The 20533-nt window shown below is 41.2% G+C and overlaps 1 protein-coding gene across 2 annotated transcripts in view; it reads left to right on the top strand.

The window, feature by feature from the left end:
- crybg1a (crystallin beta-gamma domain containing 1a) overlaps positions 1–20533 on the top strand; it is a 61073-nt gene that overhangs the window by 12556 nt on the left and 27984 nt on the right. For both annotated transcript variants that reach the window (XR_007945488.1, XM_022194860.2), the window contains exons 2-3: positions 10315–10456; positions 18494–19950. The gene's annotated coding sequence lies outside the window, so the exon portion shown is untranslated. The remainder of the gene's footprint in view (positions 1–10314; positions 10457–18493; positions 19951–20533) is intronic.

The raw sequence follows: 20533 nt of genomic DNA, 5'->3' as shown, positions 1-20533 counted from the left end.
CAGAAATACATCAACACATAATGGATATTTTTTTGAAACTGTGCCAGCCTCTGACAAACTAATTAAATGTGTTTTATAACAGTGTATACAAAGCAGAGCAAAGATTTAGCATGTGAGTTGGGAACAATATAATGGTTCTATAAACTGGGTGGTTAATGTCATTAAAATTATGGGATTTTTTCTGCAGTCTGTACCAAGCAAGTATGCTCCCCTGTCTGTGGAGAATAGGATCTATAGGCCAGGGCATCTCTGTAGCGCCACAATAATTTATTTACAGTAAAAACAATGTTTGTTGTGACACTTCAGAAATTTTGATATTGCAATTGGTAATTTTGCAGATTTTAATATTTTCTAATAATTATTCAGTGTTTAATGGAACAGTAGCATTGCTCACTTTTAAGAAAAGCCAGATGAATATTGACCCTTAAGACCTCTGTTGTAACTCTTACTCCTTGTGTGTGTGTGTGGGTGTGTGGTGTACACCCATATAAACGACTAAGCCTTGAGTTTCTTTACTTTGTTTTTTGACTAAAACAGTCAATTCTGATGCATAGAGTGTGATCATTTCATTACAGCTGCAGGTAGAAGAAAATCTGAAACCAGAAGATGAATAATGCTGACATTTGTTTGTTTTCTTCAGTATTGCATCAGTGTTCAGTGAATGACACTCTGGATTGGTCAGGTGTTAGCTCCAGTATAAACACAGCATTGTTGCTCTTTTGTGTGTCAGTAGATCTTCAAACATAGACATTAAAATCAAGGTGAGGCAGCAGCACACAAGCAGGAAGAACTGGAGTAAACATGACCTAGCTTTGATCCTCTGCTTAATATTCAAACTATGTGCTCGTATTCACTAATGAGTTTTAATCAGTTTAAAACAGTTCAGCGAAAAGTACTTCTGAAAGCATTTGAGACGTAAAATAAGCTGCTGGATCTGTCCTAGTTTAGTTCACCGATGGCTAATGCAGATGTTTAATTAAAGTTTCGCAATGCTTCAGACCTCTGCTTCCCATGCCTTATTTGCATAAATGAAACTATTTTATGCAAATGAGCTTCTAGGCAACGCGTCACAACGCAACCAGCACGCAATTATAGACTGTATATAAAAGAAATATAACGCACAGAAAAAAAAGACATAACAGAGCTGATACAAAAGGAACGTTAAATGGAGACTTTTGTCAAGAAGTTGCATTTTTATTTTAAGAATGCTTTAACATTTTCATATGATCATAGAATGTCAATAAAAGGATGTAAAAATCAAAAGTGCACCATCACATTTTCATTATTTTTAATTTATTCAAACACAAACGTTGAATTCCGATACTATTGTGGAATTCATTTTCATTCTTTCAGTGTATTTTAATGAAGTCCCATATGAGCCTCCATACAAAACTATAATATTGTAACTTAATATGTGGTAAAGTATGCAGCCTATTAAAATTTAACTTGGTATTTAGTTATTTTGATTTTTCTCGTACTGACGCAAACTGGCTTCTGTATCTTTAAAAATAAGTCAAAGCAAGTATGAGACAGAAGTGAGAGAGTTCAGATGACAGGTCAGTGTACATGGGTTTTCCTCAGCAAGTCAGCATTATGAGCTCGTTTTTGTAGCAATATCATAACTGTCTCTCTTCCCCATGGAATTTGTAACAGTTAAATCATTTTGTGGATTTTTTTTTTTTTGCTTTCACTGCACTTCTGCATGGTGGAAAACACACGCATTTATCTTGATGCTGCAAATACGATAAAGATTGGTTTTGCTTTATCAACAGATACACCCTGTCTGTAGCTGAAACTTGCCTTAACAATGTCTTCACTATGTTGGCTGGGTTTCCACTGCGCGCCTTCACAGTGGTTATTGGTCGAAGTGGAAGTGTGGTGGCTGCAGCCTACTGGTTGCTGCAGCCCCGCCCTGGATCTGGAAAACAGTCGGCCCTGCAGGAGTTGTTCCAGGCACTCCCTAATGCTCAGTCTCTCTTATAAGCAACAGCTGTTTGGGATTCACAGTGCAAAGCCGTGTTAGAGCCTTTTTACATTTTGTCATTAGCCCTTTGGGTTGATCGATTTTGCCTTTGCAATTCACTGTTCTGTACTTAGTGTAGCATCAGAGTTTTCAGTGTAAACGGTGAAGAAAGGAAGCCACTGCAGTGAGTGAGTCTAGTGTTTGCTGCACTTCAGCTTTGTGTCCAGTTCCAAGTTTCCTATTGGGCAACTTGACCTTAAAACAAGCTTTTACAGCAGGCAGCCGTCCAGCCATGTCCTGGTTGGATCACAGCCTGTATCTATTGTGTACAGCGGTCAATTTAAGTGCCATTCTTCAGCGTGGTCCGGGTTTATATTCTCTTACAATAGAACAAGATATCTTTCATTAACAGCTTCCAGTGACTCATTAAACCCCCCATTTACCAAACAGAGGCTGAGTCACTAGTTGAATCCTTTCCATCCCTTGTTTTTAGTTTATTCAGTAGCTGCTGCGAGTGCTAACTGAATTCAGTTAGTTTGATTTCCCTATTATGTGTTCCTGAGGAAAGAATGAGGAGTTGTTGTTGATAACATTTCTTGGCACACGTCTACAAACTTGGTATTAATCTCAGGGTTGCCTGAGGAAAAGCAGTCAGTTAAGTTCATGAATGTTTGATGACAGTTTGTGCATAAACCTGTGTGACATATTCTTAGTCAACAGTTAATGCAGCTTTCATACTTACATGTATATGTTTATGTGACACATTAAGGGGTTTTACCTTTTTCAGACAACAGATCAAAAACAGGTGTCTCTGTTTAATTTGTGTTAGGCTGATAAGGGAAAGGGAGGTTCCAGTTCAAAAAGGTTTTAGGTCAGGCTAGTTTATTGACTTTGCTGGCTGCTTCCTTTCTGTTTTGGGTCGAGTGGGAGGATGGAGTTTTAAAATGGATAACACAACAGCTCTTTGGGTGTATTAAGGTAGCTAATACACCACAGCTACTTAGCCTCGTTGACAGTTTAAACCAGTGGTCACCTGCAGTATTGCAATGACAAAATCCCCGGCAGCCCAGGTTTCATATTCGTAAAAGCTCCCCAGGGCCCAGAGCGGTGAGGTTTGTGATGACGCCATCACAACATAAAGACTAAAGGCCGAGTGGGAACCAGTGAGCAGGACCAGCAGGGGAAACACCAAGCACTGCACAGCCCCAGCAAACCCAGAAGCAAGAAGCTTTATTGGCTTTCATGACATTAAACTATAGTCTCACATAACCTGAACCATCTCCACACTTTCCTGGTGCTGGGAGCCAGATATAGTCCACAGTTTACAGTCTAGATCAGGGGTCCATCCATCCATCCATTCTCTATACACCGCTTTATCCTCACTAGGGTCGCAGGGGGTGCTGTAGTCTATCCCAGCTGACTCGGGTGAAGGCAGGGGGACACCCTGGACAGGTCGCCAGTCCGTTAGATCAGGGGTGTCAAACTCATCTTAGTTCAGGAGCAACATTCAGCCCAATTTGATCAGAAGTGGGCCAGACCAGTAAATTCACAACATAATAACCTATAAATACCTCCAAATTTTTCCCTTTGTTTTAGTGCAAAAAAGTACATTCAGAAAATGTTCACATTTATTCAAAACATCTTTTTTCAAAACATTCAGAACAACCTGAATTTCTTAAGAAAAGTAAGTGCAATTTCAACAATATTATGCCTCAGTTTATCATTTACACATTACAACTTACAGATCACAGAGTGTGAAAAGTATCTGGAAGTGAACAATCTAGTATTTTACTTAATGATCAAAACAACTTGTCAAGATCTTCAAATGATTTAAAATTTTCATTTATCTCCACATCTGTGTAAGAATCCTGACCCCCACACCACACAGACAAAGTGGGAACTATTAAGGAAGAAGGTTAAGTTGTCTTCTTGCCTTGTAAATGTACAGCATTTGTACATAAAAAATACATTAAAGTGGTGGCAGTGCATCAACAATAGAGTTGTACTAAAGCTGCTGACTCACATTATATTGCACAATGTTCAGCGTCTTCTCTCTAAGTTTTACACTTTGCAAAGTCATCCCACGAGCTGGATTGGACCCTCTGGTATAGACTACAGCTGATAGTCAGACTATTTATCAGTGTACTAATTACTTTATTTTGCATCATGCTGCTGGTCAGTCTCCTGTTTGCCACATCACTGTTGCAGTCAGGATGCTCACTTAAGCTTACCTACAAACTGCTACCATGCATCTACTCTACCGTTCAAAAGTTTGGGGTCATCCAGACAATTCCATGTTTTTCATGAAAACTCCCACTTTTATCCATGTGCTAACATAACTGCACAAGGGTTTTCTAATCATCAATGAGCCTTTCAACACCATTAGCTAACACAATGTAGCATTAGAACACAGGAGTGATGGTTGCTGGAAATGTTCCTCTGTATCCCTATGGAGATATTCCATTAAAAATCAGCCGTTTCCAGCTACAATAGTCATTTACCACATTAACTATGTCTACACTGGATTTATCACTCATTTAATGTTAGCTTCATTGAAAAAAAGCTGCTTTCCTTCAAAAATAAGGACATTTCTATGAGACCCTAAACTTGTGAATGGTAGTGTAGGTGTTATCAACAGACTGCAGTTATCAGCCGCTGGTGTCATTACTAATGAGGGTTTTATGAAAATTGCAAAGATAATTTTTAAGGCCTGCAGCATGAAATCATGAATGCACTCTTAGGGGAATTGGTCTGAAAATGTGGAACTGCAATATTTCCAGCTTAACCTTTATCCAGATTCCATCATCGTTGGTCCGTTTACCAGCTGTCTTTAAAAGGATTAGATTAGACCCACTCTGCAAAATTTGACTTTTCTTGTCACATGTTCTACTTTTCCATCTCTACACTCAAATCAAATCTTTAAAATGTTAAACTTTTACCCTGAGAAATTGTTGAGTCGTGATGTCAGTTGCCACGGTGAATCAATAGCATAACAGCAAACGGCCCGTGTTAAATTCTCATAAATTGTGTGTAACAACAGTAGAGCTTTGTCTGTGGTGCAATACAGAGAAGATTCAGGCAAGTTGGAGCTGGTTTGTGTCTGTATGTAGGCAGTGTGTGGGAGACAGATTTCAAGACTTTCAAGTGATCCTACAACTCTTCTTTAAAAGGGTCATGGGTACAAAGGCTTTTTTACGGTGCATGGTCGCGTTTTGTGCTACTGTGAACTTTCCGTTTTTTTTTTAGATGACACTTGGCCTTCAGTCGCACATGCAGACTTTCCAACTCTCCTGAAACACAGTCTAGAGGGCATGTTAGAGTCAAAGTTTCAGAATGCATTGGCCACTTTTTCACCAAAGTGCTTTCATTGAACTTAATGGTCTGATTGACTCAGCTCTGAAACGCGTCCGTTTGATGTGTGAGTTGAGATTTAAAGGTCAATTAGTCAATACAATACTGTGCTGTAAGATCATGGGAGATGTCTTTGTAAAACAAAGTACTGGCAGGTTATCTAACATATTATACCAACTTCCTTTGTTCCTGTTTGAAGCTAAAAACAGCATGTCAGCTGTAGGCCTCTGAGTTTCAAGCTGCAGACGATCACAGTGAAACCTTTTCTCAATGTAATGTCAGAAAAAATACACAAGCACCAACCAACTGTTTTCACTGAGAAGATATACCTTGTTTTTAAGCTGGAATTGTTCTTACTTATTTAGAGGATTAGTGTTTAGCTGAAGAGCTGCACAGTAGATTGGTGGTTAGCACCGTCGTCTTGCAGCTAGAAGATCCCCGGTTCGTGTCCCGGCCTTCCTGGGATCTTTCTGCATGGAGTCTCCATGTTCTCCTGTACATGTGTGGCTTTTCTCCAGGTTCTCCAGCTTCCTCCCACAGTCCAGAAACATGCTGAGGTTAACTGGTCGTTCTAAATTGTCTGTAGGTGTGAATGTGAGTGTGACTGTTTGTCTCTATGTGTAGCCCTGTGATAGACTGTTACCTGTCCAGGTGAACCTTCACCCTCAGTCAGATGGGATAGACTCCAGCCCCCCATGACCCTGATGAAATGGGGATGGATGGAAGATTAGTTGAACATGAACTTGAGGCTAAAGTGGCTCCATAGATACCATATAGAGGCTACAAGTGTTGTGACTGGTCATCTAGGGGAGTGTTTCTCAAAGTTTGGGGCATGACAGGATGTTGGGTAAGCGACTGGGTCTATGCAGAGCTAATTCGCTGAACTATTGTTTTAACATCAGCCTGTCTTTCGTGACTCACAACAATATTAAAACTGCGCTGTCTCGGTAACCGTCCCCAGTTCATTCTGCTCCGCCCTCACTGATTAGCTGTCAATAGCTGCAGAGAATGGAGAAATATTTGCCCTCGACTGTTACGTCCCTGGGCCGCTGCACTCCTCCCCCTCTGTTATAGTCTGTATTGTGTTCAGCTACAGCCTGTCCTGCACCTTCATCTGCCCCGCCTCCATGTTGTTGCCCTGCCTACAGCCCTGGAGCTGAGGTTGGATTGGACCATGCTAAACTACCGCTTCAATCACGGTGCCAGGTGGAGTTCAAAAGGCTTCATGCAGCATTTGACGGTAGTTTTTATTGGGAGAAGTTGAGCTGCCGGAGGTGTTTTCTGAACGTTTGTGCTTGTGGTTCGGGTGCCTGTGGGGGTAAAAGCTAGCAGGGATCTTTGACTTGAGAAGAAACTCTACCAGAGAATTCTTTGTTAGTTTTCAGTTAGGGGTGCTGCTACCCTGTATTTTAAAGTTTTATTTGTATTGGTTATCTTGTATTTTCTTTCAGTTTTTATAACACCAACTTCTGAGCGATGTTTGCTTTCTCTTATGTTTGTTTTGTTTTGTGTCAGTGGAATCCATTTGCTTTTAACCGCGATTCATTGTGCCCACACCCCCTTCCAAAATAAATCCCAGCCTAACACTCTGGACCTCAGCGTTGTTTCATTTTCTTTTGTTACCGTCCGGCTCCCTCAGACATCAGGGATGCAACAAGGACGAAAAGGAAAATGGAGCAGGAGACAAACAAGATTCAACCTCCTGCAAAACTCAAGAAAATATGACGAGGCTGATCTTATTCTTGGCTTTACAGTGAACATGGTAGAAGGTGAGGACTTAAAACTGTGTGTTTCGAAATGAGGCCTGAAGGAGAAAGTTTGAGAACCACTGATCCAGGGTCACTCACATTTTCTGTTCCATTGATAGTGATGACATCAGTCAAGCTAAGATCAGGTTCAGTAATCATCCTAATTTTCAGTCTCACTTGACAAATTTGTGATCTGGTAAAACCTCCAAGTAAGCACATGACGCCTCTACATCACTGCAGAGCTCATCCGTCTACTGGTGCAGTGCTGCCTCGACAGTCAACAAGTGCATAAATCAGTTCCCATGCTGGAGGCGTCGACGGAAGGACTTATCACTTGATGCAGCAGCTTTCATATTGGCTGACTGTGGAGGATGCTGCTGCCGGTTGTTCCTCTCTCCACCAACGTGTATCAGCATGAAACCAACTCTGGTGTAATTTGAATTCCCACATGGCCTCGTTTGATTGAAAGCAACAAGTCGATGCTTGTTTTCCTGAAAGATGTTGAGTTACAGGAAAAAAATGGAAATCTAGGATGGGTGCGGCATCAAAAAGTAAATGACAACATTTTATCAACAAAGATCTCATGTAATGCTGTTTAAAATTATTTCTAAATGAACACATTACTAAGAAAATCAGTCAGAAAGCAGCAGATGCATGTACCTCTGTCCACTAAGGTCCTAACGGGTTTATTTATTGTTAGTAGCAAAGACAAGACTTTTCAACCGCTTTCCTTTTATTAATCAGTCATATTTTTATTTTTGGTACTTTACTTACTACTTACTGTATTAAATCATGTTTGGAGTTATGTAGTGTCGAGCGCTAAGTAATGATCAGCCTGTTTTATGAAACAGGAAGTGAAAGCTACTAAGGCTCTTATCCGATAAGGCGTGGTCTGAACAGAGTCGTGTTTTTTTTGTTGTTGTTGTTGTTTGCCTGCGTCTTATTAGTTCATCAGTCCTTTTGTGTGTTTTTAGCTTGATGTCTTCTCTGTTCCTATGTGACTTCCTTGAATAGACACAATGGACTGTGTTCCTCCTTTGAATTGTTTTTACTTCGTCTCAGTTCTTCATGCCTTCCGGTGTTTTTGCTTTGTTCTGAATCTGCTCTCAGTATTTAGTGTTGTTATTTTATGAGCTTGTAAGTAAAGCTCTCTTTTGGTTCTCTGACCTGCCTATTGTGTCGTTTGAGTTCCTCCTGAACTGAACTTCACACAAACAAAAGATGGTAGAGTCACCTGCTCTAACAGTCTGTCCATTCAGAGTGTGAAAACATAAAGTAATGTCAGCAAATGGATAATTTACATAATATTATCTAACAAGGCAAATTTCAATGTCTGTTTTTAACATAAAGCAATGCTGTGAGAAAGTCCACCCAACTTCCTGAGGATCTTCTCCATGTCAGTTTGTTCTCAGTCATTCATTAAATACAGGCTGACTTCAGAGTCTTGGCACATTTTAACAGAGGTACAGTAAACACTTCAAAACTGTAATTCATGTCAACTGAACTGAACTTCTGCCAGCAGTTAGTGATAAACAATCAAACTCTGCCCCCTTGTGGAGAACCACAGTATAGCAAAGACTTTTATTGTAGTGACTGTAGTTGGTTACTAAGTTACTGCCAGCAGTGTACTTTCATATTACTATCATGTCTTGACAGACAGTTTAGCCTTTGTCCTCTTCCACTTCAGACCGTCCCAAGTGTTGGCTCCTGGTTATGCTGCACTTTGGAAACATTTATGAGATTTCATTTGTATTCTCTCGACTTCCTGCACTTAATAGGGTTAACACTTAAACTACATGGTAGGACAGTAGAAGGGTCAGTATATAACTGAGTATATAACTTTTGAAGTCCGTAGGATATATCTGGCATACATTGTTAATAAAAGTTTAAAAAAAAAAAGTTTTTATGTTCATTATGATCATGTCTTCACAAATTCCATAATTATTTATTATGGAAACAGTTACTTTTTAATAAAAAATGACTGGATATCACTAAAATGTCAACTAAATAACCGTCTGAATTTAATACCAACCACCTTCTAATGAGCTAAACAACAATAAAATGAGCTGATTCAGAAATAGTTTGGATTGTGTTCTTTTTGTTGAGATAATCATGACAGATATTTCTTTTTTGGCAATATATCAGATTTTATATGGAAAATAATAAATTGTGTCTGTATCCCAGAAATCACTTTCCACTAAGTTCCCCATTACAAAAGCACCTCTGAATGAAGTGTGTTAATTCCAGATCACATAACCTGCTCCACATGATGTCATTTCCTCCTGAAGAAAAGACTGGCCAGACTCCAAGACTTTCTGAGTTATTTAACATAAAGTCGTCAACAGATTTACTGCAATATCTTTAGAAATAGCTTTCATTTCCAATTTTACTCAATTGTATATATAATATTTAGAAGAATAATAGTCTAAAAATCCAATGTGGTGTTTGGTTATAAGCAGTCATGTCAATTATAGGTCTGAAAACAGCAAAAATGTCAACTATTATACCTGTCAGCAATGTTACAAAAAGTCCCACAGTTATACATTGACCCAGAAGCTTTTGGTCACAGTGCAGCAGTGCTGTTAGCCCCTCTGCTGCTACAGGGAGTTGGAATCTGCAGTCCTCGTGGCTCACAGGACTGTTGGCTTCCATTCTGGGTGTTATTCATCTGTAAATGCTCTGAGGCGAGCTCGAGCTGCAGAGAAGCCACTCCTTCTTGAAATCGATGCACCTCCTCATGTCTCACACGTCTTCCAGAATCCTCTGTGGCACTCTAATTGCTCGGTTTGCTGTGGGGGGTGAAAGTAGTCCATCAAGTGTCATATTTTCTGACTCAACGCTAAAGTGGAATGAAAAACATCACAGCACTTTAGAACAATCGGAGGAGGTGTCAGCGCCTGAGAACAGTGACTGGAGGAGGGGTTGAGGTGTTTGTGTTCTGGTCGATTGCATTAATACTGACAGCTGATGATCCTACGTGTAACTGTTTGAACCAGACCAGCTCATGTTTGCACCCATATAAATGACTAAAACACATTCTTGTCTTCATGCTTAGTTTGTTTTTGAAAGAGAGATATTAGAGATTTTCATCAAAACTGTCATGAAGTGAAATAAAGTTTCTTGTAATGGACTTTGATGGGATCATAGTACTTTCAAAACCTAAGCTGAGTACAGTGAGAGAGGAAACACAGTCCAGTGACATAACATCCTCTCTCCCCCACTCTCCCTCTGTTTCCTGCCTCCCTCCACCAGGAGCTACGACCAGATGAGTGTGACCACGGAATGCAGTTTCCAGACTCAGCCGGACTGGGACCTTCCCTCTGAGTCCACCTCCATGATCAGCTTCGACATGACTCAACCACGCAGTCCGACGTCTCCCTCCAAATTGTTCAAGGTGGGTTTCACATTCATTTTTAGACTTTAGTTATCAAAGCTAAAAACGTCACAGAATAATGTGTGTCTGTGTGCAGAATGCAATGCAATAACCCAATGATCCTTATAAAGTCAGAGGTTGTTGCTGGTAGAAACTGAGTTTAGTTGACTTGCACAACATTAGCAGCCTCTATGATTGTCTGATTGGTGCATCATATTTTTGCTGCCGGGCCTTATATTTCAATGACTGTCTTCTGTTGTTATGAAATTTTCTCTCCAAAGGTTGGGGTCACTTGAAAATGTCCTTATTTTTGAAAGAAAAACTTTTTTTCAGTGAAGATGGCATTAAATGAATGATAAATCCAGTCTAGACATTGTTAATGTGGTAAATGACTATTGTAGCTGGAAACGGCTGATTTTAATAGAATATCTCCATAGGGGTACAGAGGAACATTTCCAGCAACCATCACTCCTGTGTTCTAATGCTACATTGTGTTAGCTAATGGTGTTGAAAGGCTCATTGATGGTTAGAAAACCCTTGTGCAGTTATGTTAGCACATGGATAAAAGTGGGAGTTTTCATGGAAAACATGAAATTGTCTGGATGACCCCAAACGTTATGCATCTGCTGATTCTTAAATGTCAATTGTGGTTACTGTGCACTTTGCTTTACTAAACCAATTCATGCCAATAATGCTTTTGTGCAGTCTTACTAAATCAGTGTTCATGTGTTTGTGATGCTTTATTGTAAATGTTTGGGACATGCATGGAGAGCCTCCTTAAACACAACATAAATCTAACAGCGTCCTCATTTGCATTAGATGCTAAATTCCTCATAGGTGCCTCTGATTGGATTATAGCGTGGGGTCCCAAAGTCTGACAACACTCTGAACATCTGTCATACTTTTATGGAAATCTGGAAATAATCAGCAAGTTTGAGGATTTAGAGACATGACAACACAACCAGTTCTGACATAACATGAAGCAGAAATATTTCAAAATGCGGCTCTGTTTCTGGGTCAGCAGTCACACTGAAGCAGCGGCAGATTAGCGGCTTTGTACAAAGGTCACATTTCCTTGAGTTGTATCCTCCCATTGAAAAAGATGACTCTCAGGTGGATTTGACCAGTTCCTCACAGGCCTTGTTCAGCGAAATCAACCTGCAGCCGTTGCTTAGCTGTTGGCACTGTGATAGAAGGAAACATGGAAGCAGAACTACGTGTCAGATTGTTTTTAGAGACAAAGATGAGCTCTCTCAGTGTCAAATCATGGCCAGACTGAAGGTTTGTAAGGAGTGCATGGAGCTCTAAAACACTACTATCTAAAGCAGGATCAGGCAGAACAAAAAGCGAGCACAAGAGCAATACATCAAACTTTATTCACAGACAGACAGAAAATCAACTTCATCACAGATACAGAATGTAATACATAAAGAGTCCCATTAGAAGAAGTGCAGAGAGCTGTGTGGTCATTTCTCAGAGGATTAGCTGCTAAACAGCTTCTCAGGAGGGAAACAAGGACGGTCAGCTGAGATGGGCTAATAAAGAGCAGCATCTCAGTGGATGATGGAAAAAATGTGGTGGGAGGTTCAGGACAGAGAGTGGAGAGCTGCAGGAGGAGGGCTGTATTTTCAAATTCTGCCATAAAAAACCCTGCCCCATGCAGCTGTTTTTAAATTTTTTATTTAATATTATTATAAACCTTTATTTAAAAAGGAGAAACCTCAATGAGGTGAAGAACCTCTTTTTCGAGGGAGTCCTGGCCAAGATAAGCAGCAGCAAATACAAAACAGTTACAGAATTACACAGTTAAAACACGAGCAAAAGAACAAATACAGACGATTTCTAAAAAGATTAAAGATTTTTCTTTTTAAATAAAATAATAATACAACAATAACAATCATTGTGCTTGTTTTTTTTTTTTTTACTGAGTTTAGGTTAAACAAACATATTCAAAAAATAAATGACAAAAAAAAAATCTATTGGAAACTAAGTGCAGTAGTGAGATTAAACAACAAAATTGATGAAGAGCAACCAATAAAACGAGGGCTCAGACAGGAATGTGTCACCTGACCTGTTCTCCTTGTACACTGAAAACATCACGAGGAAAATACAAGGCTTATTGGGAGTATCCACCAGAGGTTGTAACAGAAATAAACATTATGCAGATGACGCTGTGCTGTTAGTGCACAGTGAAGATAACTTGCAAACCATAGTATCCATAGTTAATTCAGAGATCCAGAAACTTGGTCTGTCTTTAAACTAAAACAAAACAGAAGTAAGGGTAATTGCAAAGAAAAATATCATCCCAACCTGTAGCATAGAATTAGACCAAGAAATACTGAAGCAGGTTCATCATTTCAGATATCCCGGTTCATGGAGGACATCAGATGGGAGGTGTGTAACAGATATCAGATATAGAGCAGCAATGGCAAGAACAGCATTTCTGAAAATGAAAAATACGCTGAAAACTAAGAAAATAGCAATTAGCATCCGTATGAGGACTCTCAGCTGCTACATGCTAACAGTTTAGATGTACGGATGTGAATCTGGGAACATAAATAATAAAAACAAAATCATTGCAGCAGAAAGGTGGTTTGACAGATGCTACGTATATCTGATACAGACAGACTAACCAATGAAGAAGTTTTAAAATTAATAGACACAAATTATACGCTACTGAACAAAATTAGGAAACGCCAAGCAACATTTTTGGACACATCATAAGGAAAGAGACCCTGGAAAATACTATCATTACTGGAAACATGAATGTGAAGAGAAGACGAAGCAGACAGAGAATGAAAATGATGGATGGACTGACATGATGGCGACACATGGATCCATCAACAGCCACAATTCAGAAAGAAAAAGATCAGACTGGACGGAGAGAAATGATCGCCAACACTGAATGGCATGGCACTTGATTGATTGGTTTTAAAAAATAATCTAAAAATACGCTGCTACTTAGTCTGTAGTCACTCTGTAGTGTCCCACCTAGGGCTGGGTATCAATCTAAAAGTTTCGATACCGGTACCAATTCCGATACCTTCACTTCGATACCGGTTCCTAAACGATACTTTTTTCGATACCAGTTTTACAATATATACTCTAACAGAATGAAAATTGCATTACACATTACTTTTCACATCTTGAGTTTAATTTTCCAGTGATTTCCAGTGCAAAAGAACATTTGCAAGCAATGTACAGTTCAGTACATTCTGAGCCACCTTCGGCCCGGACCCTTCCTGGCCGACCCGGAGCCGGTCGCGGCGCACCGCCGCGGAGGAAATGCGCCAGGCGGGGGACGGCCCGCACCCGGCGAGAGGTCCCGCGAGGGGATCCTCCCGCACCGAGCGGCCGCCCCTGGCCCGCCGAGTTGAATCTCCCGGGCGGACTGCGCGGACCCCACCCGTTTACCTCTTAACGGTTTCACACCCTCTTGAACTCTCTCTTCAAAGTTCTTGTCAACTTTCCCTTCAGGTACTTGTCGACTATCGGTCTCGTGCCGGTATTTAGCCTGAGATGGAGTTTACCACCCGCTTTGGCATATACTGCACCGCGCACTATTGGCGTCTGTGGCGATGGGCGTGGGAGAGCTCAGCTGCAGAGGGGAGAGGTGTGGAGGAGAGTGTGTGGGAGCAGCGTCAGGTTAATTAGCGCAGCTGGCACCAATTAGACTCACCTGATTCTCTCGGCAGTAACAGACTGAAGCAGAGGACAAAAGACAGACGGACAGAGAGGACGGGGGAACGGACGAGCGGAGGACAGCGGACAGGACGAGGTCCGGTGGAGCGGGCAGCTTATCGAACGAGATCCTGTGGAGATCCGGCTGACGCTGAGACTGTTTACCGGAGGAGAACCGGCGGACGTTGAGACTGTTTACCGGACGAGGTCCGGTGTAGCGCCGGGCAAGGAAGAGAGACTGTTTTATTTACATTGAGACGGTGTGGTGAATAAAAGACTTTGTCTGCATTGGCCGAACTGCCGTGGTTATTGTGCTGAGCAGAGCCGCAGACAGGTTCTCCTGTTACAGCGTCCATTTTACAAAAGTAGAGCCACGTTTTAGACCTCAGAGGCATCTTTTCCCACTTCGACGACATGCTACACAACTGCAGTAAATTCAATGTACCTAACGTGAAACCTGTCTGTGAACGGGCAGCATGCTTTTTTCCGGCTTGCCGCAATCACGTGTAATGTTACAGCCAATCACAGGTTTGCTTTATCATAATCACGTGATAAGTACCGGAACATGGAACCGAAAGACGAGGCTTATTTCGATACTCATTAGTACCGAAACATTTCGGTCGGTGCCATTAAAGAACCGAAGTTCGGTACTCAGCCCTAGTCCCACCCACAGCACTGATTGGCTATATGAATAAACTGAGCATGCTATCCCTCTCTCCCCTCATCCTCACCCTCACCCCAACCAGTCGAAGCAAATGACTGCCTTCCCTGACCCTGGTTCTGTACAATGTTTTTTTCCTCTCTCTGTTTTTTTCCTTCCCACCGTCACCAACTGCTTGCCAATAGGTAACTTCGAATTTTTGGGTTCTCTGTTCTGTGTTCTAAATTCATGTGGTGTGTACCTTACTAAGTGAAGTGTTATGAGATGACTTGGAAAACACAAGCAACCAAAGGTATTTTAACAAAGTTTTGATTGGAGTTTGAGTTTTTCTAAATTTAGACACAAAGAATTTACTTTTTACTGCTGATGTACACTACCTTTCCAAAGTTTAGAATCATCCAGATAATTTCATGTTTTCCATGAAAACTCCCACTTTTATCCATGTGCTAACATAACCGCACAAGGGTTTTCTAATCATCAATGAGCCTTTCAGCACCATTAGCTAACACAATGTAGCATTAGAACACAGGAGTGATGGTTGCTGGAAATGTTCCTCTGTACCCCTATGGAGATATTCCATTAAAAATCAGATGTTTCCAACTAGAATAGTCATTTAGCACATTAACAATGTCTACACTGAATTTATCATTCATTTAATGCCATTTTCATTGAAAAAAAACAGTTTTTATTTCAAGCATGAGGATATTTCTAAGCGATCCCAAACCATGGTAGTGTAAATCAGTTCCAGATATTGTTTTTTCAGTCTCCATTGATTGCTAATGACTGGTGTCAACCATGAAAAAAATCTAGCTTCTACTCCTCAAGTGACAGAAATGCGAGGCAAACTCAGTTATTTTTCTAAGTCTGATTCTCATTTTTCCAACCACTGTTTCATAGAGGCTTCATGTTTATAATAAAGATTCACCAGAGAATATGAACACATGTAGCTTATCTTTCCAGTATATTCTGCTGCGCTGCTCCATGACATCACCTGTTTCTCTGTTTCCTCTCTGTTCTACCTGTAGGAGAAACACTGAGCAAACACTCAGACACACCGACCTGTCTCAGGTGATTGAAGCTGAAAAAGTGTACTTCTCCTTTAAGCTCAGATGCCCTTTATCCTGTGGGATTTTATTGTTCCTGGGCTACTTTCCATAGACTCAAACCTGCCAAACCTGTCCTGGGTGGTTAGTTGTGCCAGTTGAAGTGCTGGAAAGGGCACAGTGGACAATGTTAATTAGTTTTATATTAACGATTTCTGTAATTCAAGCAGGTGACATGAAAGTGTTTAAAATAATCAAAACATTTTTGTACTAGCACAATGTTTATAACTTAAGAAATGCCTCCATAAACTCATTTATTTCCTGTGTTTACCATGTCACACAGTTTAACGGACAGTATTTAATCATGTTGGGAATCATGTCCCCAGTGTGTGTCCTTATTACAGTCTGCTGCTGAGATCAGAGAATGAAGCAGAGCTTTAACTGGCAGATAAGGAAGTGGGCCATAATGCACACAGATATGCTTTATATCTCCTCCTACCTGTGATTTGTCAATGCTTTGAGTAAATACAAGCAGGAGTGCTTGGTGGACAACTAATACTACAGTGGTGGCTTTAAGAGGAGCAGCCAGTAGTCGTTCTGGACTTAAACACACTCTGGACTCATAATATAGAACTGGTGGTCTTTGGGTTTTTTTTAACACGGCGGATTTGTGGATGAGTGGAAACGACCTGGAGGTACAGTACCACAGCTGTGACTACATGTTAGCGCAAAAACAATATTCAGTTGGCTTTCTGTGTTTCATTCTGTTTGGACATGAACAGGAAAACCCAGCAGCGCTGTCTTTACCTGCCGTTTGCTCTGTAAAAACATGTAAATGTTTGACAGGCCTGTGAGTGTTGAAATCGGTTTTTATGACAGAAAAATGTCCAGAAAGTTCTCTGAGAGCAGTTAGGATTATTATAAATCAGACGGTATAATAACTTACTTACTTGACAGCATTGGACTGTGGCACCTTTGACCCATTTTGTGTATTGCTCCTATCTGAATGATAGATTCAGTGAGTTTTTAGCAATACAAACTGCATTTCTAAATATAGTGCGGGGAGAGCAGATAACAGATGTGCTATTGATAGGCTCAGATTTAGAATGAGGAAGGGTGGGGATGTTGTCTGCAGCCAGTCGATCCACGCCCTCCTGATTTTACTGGATCGTGAATTCCTTCTGCCTGCCATGTGAACTGTGTTTCAAAATATTTTTTTTAACACTGTAGATGTGATGCAAATGGCCATGCCCTCCAGTCAGGCGCTGTGTTCAGAGCTGGGACACTTTAACTGTCGGCACACACAAGGACATACAGTCAGTTCTGCTTGTTTGCTTACAAGAGAGGACCCACCTTTGTTGTGTTTGATGTCCACTGAAGAAGTATTCAGGTTGTAGAGAGCAAACTACCGAGATTAAAGACCATCATGTCTTTGAAATGACATGAATTTTTTATTTTAAATTGATTTAGACACAGAAATCTGAAGGATTCCAGGACGTCAAAATGGTATGGAACTCTTGTTGCTGTAATTGTTTTTTTTTTTTTTACTGTGGTTCATGGTTCTTGTTTGAACTTGTCCTCTTTACATTGTGACTACAGTAGCCATAGTTTGTTAAGGCGTGTGTTATGGCAGCATGGCGGTTTTTCACCTTAGTGTCAGGTTGTCTTTGTTCTGATGTAAATATGTTCAAAATTTTTAATGCACACATGAAAATGTGGTTTATATTTGACTATGCAAACGTCTGCTCTTGCTTTACACTGTGATGTACTTTAATATTTAAGAATAATCCTGTTTGCAGAGACTATTGAAGCAAAATCTTTTTGTTCTATTTCCTTTTTCGGCTGTGCATGTGCAGTTAATAGGGCAGAGAAGTGACCCTTGATCTGAGCAATGAAGTTGCGTTAGTCATTTGGCTTGATTGTATTGCCAGTGTGTTTTCACATTCAGAATGGCGTCCAGCCTGGTTTACATTGGTTCATTTTTGACCTGGTGTACAGTGTAAGTTTTGAAACAGGCACTAGAGACAGTGAACAATATATTTTATATACACTACCGCTCTAATGTTTGGAGTCACCCAGACAATTTAATTTGTCTATCATCCCTGACTTAAACTGCAGAGAACAAAATCTGGAAAACACCTGACCAGTATCTTAAGTTATGCTAATAAACTCTCAACTATCAAGTGGATCATTCTCACACAAAGAAATCCAAATTCTAAATCCAAAATAAGGGACATTGCACATCTCATGTTTTATTCCAGAATGTTTTTGCCACTTTTAAGTTAGCTAAATAAGTTTATTCCACTAATAAACTGTGTTCTTTAGATTTGCTTATACTTAATATTTAAACAATTTGTAGTATTCATAAAGATATTGACTAAGTGGATGCAGAATGTTTATTAACTTCTAAACTCAAGGTAATGTAAAACTGGAGAAAACTATAAAAATGAAGTGCAGTAGTCTCTTTTAATGGCAGTTGTAATTCAATGGAAATGAAATTCCATCCATTTTTCTTGCTCAGCTTCTGGCTACATGTCTGTTGAAGAGCATACCTTTGCCTTTTCTCTTTCTGTTTTGTTTTTTTAGCAAAGCCAGAGACAAAAGGTGTGCCTGCGTCTTTCTTCATCTCATTATTTGTCTTTCTGTCTGCTTTTTGTCTGTCCTTTTTTTCAGAGCTTGGAGGAAAAGAAGGGAGTGTTCGATCGTATCTCCAACTTCTTCAGGTCTGGTAGAAAGAAGAGCAGTAGTAGTAGGCAGTTTTCAGACTCCTCTGCAAGTTCCCCAGCATCCCCTTTGTCTCCACGTTCATCCCAGTCTCATGAGGAAGATGGGCTAAAGACTCCGACTCCTTCTCGAAAAGACAGCGAGCTGACAGGGTGTCAGGGTGCAGCGGCAGGGTCCAGACTAAGAGCAGAGCATGGGGACAGACTCAGCCACAGCTCCAGTCCCAGCGGCTCAAGCATGGCCTCTGTGGTGACTAAAGAAGCAGAGCTGCCATTTGCGGACAGCGACAGCAGCGGCAGAAGCAGCGTGAGGGAGGTGCACATGTGCAGGATCAGCACAGGCAGCAGCGACAGGAATTCTGGGAACGTTGCTGCCGCTGCCCTCGATCTTCCTTCTACCACTGAGCAAGATGCTGATTCACACTCAGAGCTCGGCTTCGCGGAATCCGTGGTGGAGGAAGTCAGCAAAAGGCTGCAGGTTCATTTGGAAGAAAGCATTGGGAAGAAAACTGAGAGTACCAGTGAGGATGATATGGTCACCCCCACCACCCTGTCATCCCTTCAGATCCCTGTTTCCAAAATAGCCGAGGCACCCAAATCTCCTAACTTAACCTCCATTAGCTTAGCATCCAAAACAACCGTGGTGAAAATTGGCGGGAATGGGCACAGCACTGCACTAACAGGGATAACTTTAGGCTCTCACTCATCCACCTCACACATCATCACAACTCAACAGCTGGAAAAGTCTCCAGATGCAGAGAGGGAAAGCACAAGAGCCAGAACTAGTGCTCAGAAATCCACCCTCTCTGGGGAAACTGCAGTTACTGTAAGGAGCCCCTCACCTGTGAGAGAGCCAGCACCCAGAAGTGATTCTCCCATCCAACTCCACAAAGCCATATGGGTGGAAACACACCTGGGAGAGGAGGAGGAGGGGGAGAGGGAGGGGGAGAAGGAAAAGGATATAATGAACCAAGGGGAGGAGGACCTGAGAGCAGACTCCCCTCCCGTGCTGGCTATACCTGTCACAGTGATTCCTGAGGACGATTCAGAGAGTCCGACCACTGCAGACGGTCCTGCTGGCCCCTCACAGATTTTACCAACCAGTGGCATCTCGCCAGAAGCAGCCACCTCCTTGGCACCGACTACAAGGGAGTTTCAAACAACCTCGCCACAGTCAGCGGAGCCTGACACTGGCACAGACTCAAAGCCAAGTTCACTTGAGGAGAAACACAGACCGAGAGAAATCCGTGTTACGCGCAAGACTGTGAATCTGCCTTCCAAACACAAGGTTTTTGCCCAGAAGGTGTACATTAGCTCGGAGCCAAGTGTGGAAGAAGACGACCTAGTACAAGAGGAGGGCAGCGGAGATTCCACTTCAAAGATCCTAAACACCACAGACACAAAACCGTGAGTATCTTTCTATTTTCATTTCCTGTGGTTACTGTTTAATGGTTTCTTTGATCCTGTGAGAACCAGAAAGCAGGAGAGCTAAAGAGAGCTAAGCATGCAATGCAACCTGAGCCCTGAGTTCCCATGTTCCATTGTACCAGAGGGGAACAATGGGCTAAACCTGCAGCGAGGCTCTGAAATATTCATACACAGTACATTCAGTCGTTCAAAAAAGGGACATTTTTCTATTGAGGTCTATAGATTCGACTTCAAATTCCTCATATGTAATTGTTACCTATTAAACAAAGAATGCAGCAACAAAGAAGGCAGGATCATTTATTTTGCGGTCAGGGTTCAGATGAAATGAAAGTCACCTCTTCTATGTTTGCTTTTGGTGTACAATCACTGCCTGAAACAGTTAGTCATTACAGAACTAGACGGGCAACAAGCACCAGCCACCTTTAGTTTGACTTTAGGGTTACCTGGATACCTTTAGACACATAGTTATAGATTGTATTTAGAGGCCCTGCTCTTCCAGGAATGCAAGATAAAATTTACGAGTTAATACCTTGTAAATTCTTAAGTTACTAAACACTTGAAA

The sequence above is a fragment of the Acanthochromis polyacanthus genome, chromosome 1 (assembly GCF_021347895.1).
Source record: "Acanthochromis polyacanthus isolate Apoly-LR-REF ecotype Palm Island chromosome 1, KAUST_Apoly_ChrSc, whole genome shotgun sequence".
In the NCBI taxonomy this organism is placed as follows: Eukaryota; Metazoa; Chordata; class Actinopteri; family Pomacentridae; genus Acanthochromis; species Acanthochromis polyacanthus.
This window is presented reverse-complemented; position numbering and strand designations above follow the sequence as displayed.